Below are 1730 nucleotides of genomic sequence, written 5' to 3'. Positions count from 1 at the left end.
TGTGTAGTAGGTATTTTACTACTTCCTGATAGGATGTTTTTCTTTCTTTTGTATTTGTGGTACGAAGTGTTTTCTTGGCTTTTGGCTTTTCGATTGGTTGATTTTTGAGCTTTCTCCAATCATCTCCCCCGCTATTTTCCCTCCAGACCAAAGTCAGAAATTGGTAAAAATGGTGATGTGGTCTGCCGACGGAATGCACGGAACGACTGTGCGCAGGTGTAAAATAATCACTCTCAGCTTCAAGCTCTTACCGTGGGGTACACGTGACCCACCCAAATCGTCGGCACGGCACTCACGGTACCGTAGTGGAAATCGGCCCTAAGTAAGAAAAGTACCTCTCCGGGCCCCCAAAGATTCTCTTTGGCAAGCCGCCCACTCTGCTATAAATGCTCAAAATTAATAATCTGTCATCTGCCTGCTCCAACTTGGCTGTCCTCCTGACAACTGAAAACCGCTGGCGTCGTAAGGGCCATAAACACCATTATTGGCATTAGCCCAACGCCTCCCTTGCTCCTCATCTCTGCAGGTCGTAACAATAGGTCTGGCACATCGAAAAACTGAAATATTTGGAGCTCTTAGTTCAAGCTACATTTTCAGAGTCAGGAATTTGGAAATGGCAAGAAACCCAGCTTCCCGTCACCTTCTAAGTTGACATCACGAGCAATGACCATTATCAGCCAGCAATGGTTTACTAGAGCAAAGGCGCTGGCGGGAACAGAAAGCTTTCCATCCAGCAACGTGTCTTTCTCAGCAAAAACAAATAAAAAGGAAAGGAACAAAAAAGGATCAACACCAGGGATTTGTCCATACCCGGTACCCAGGTGTGTATCCCTGGAAAAAGCTCTCCCACAGATTCCAGCACAAAGGCCACGGCCAAGTGTCCCACTGAGATGCGGTCGCTTGCCTGGACCCGGACCGCTGGGACGCGGACACCCACGAAGAGCAGCCTGTGACGTTTATTTTTTATGAAAGAAATCCGCAAAAATAGACAAGCTTGTCCCTTTAGCCTTTCGCGCCCCCAATTGACCAATTGGAGTAAGCCCATGGATTTCACTGTGGGGAGCCATTTTCTCTCGTTAAGAAAAAAAAATTTACGAAACGTTGCGGACATGTTAATCAAGCAAATATTAATATTTTTTGTTACGTCAAACACAACTCTACCTATGCGTTATGAAGGGAAAGGAAACAGGTAATGGTAGGGGCTACTGAAGGTGGCTCACTAGCACTCGTGTCTCACCCGGACATCAACGAAGAGGAGAGTGGCAGATATGGTACGATGATGATGATGTTATCATGACGGAAGTTTACACCATTACTACACTGTGCCACGCTATCACTTAACCATGCTGCTCTTTATTGGAATACATGCCTGACCGATACACGGTGGTTAACACATTACTAGCATGGCGAGGGATTTGAATGGGCTTAGTGTCTCTCTTTCTCTCTCTTTTCTCTCTCTCTCTTTCTCTCTCTCTCTCTCTCTTTATTTCTCCCTCTCTCGCTCGCTCTCCAAGTATCTCTCTCGCTCTCTCTCTCTCATTCCTGCATTCACGCACTGCTTGAGATAACTCAAGCACGTTCTCTTGAACGATAACAGTCAACTGCCAAGTACACCATACCACCACCTACATGTACATTATACTCGTACTATACGCAGCATGAGGAACTTAGGCAACTGTTTATAATCATACTTCTTTTTAAGTACTCAAATAGGGATTTCAAAGTTAGGT

The sequence above is a fragment of the Sycon ciliatum genome, chromosome 9, assembly GCF_964019385.1.
Source record: "Sycon ciliatum chromosome 9, ocSycCili1.1, whole genome shotgun sequence".
Lineage (NCBI taxonomy): Eukaryota > Metazoa > Porifera > Calcarea > Leucosolenida > Sycettidae > Sycon > Sycon ciliatum.
This window is presented reverse-complemented; position numbering follows the sequence as displayed.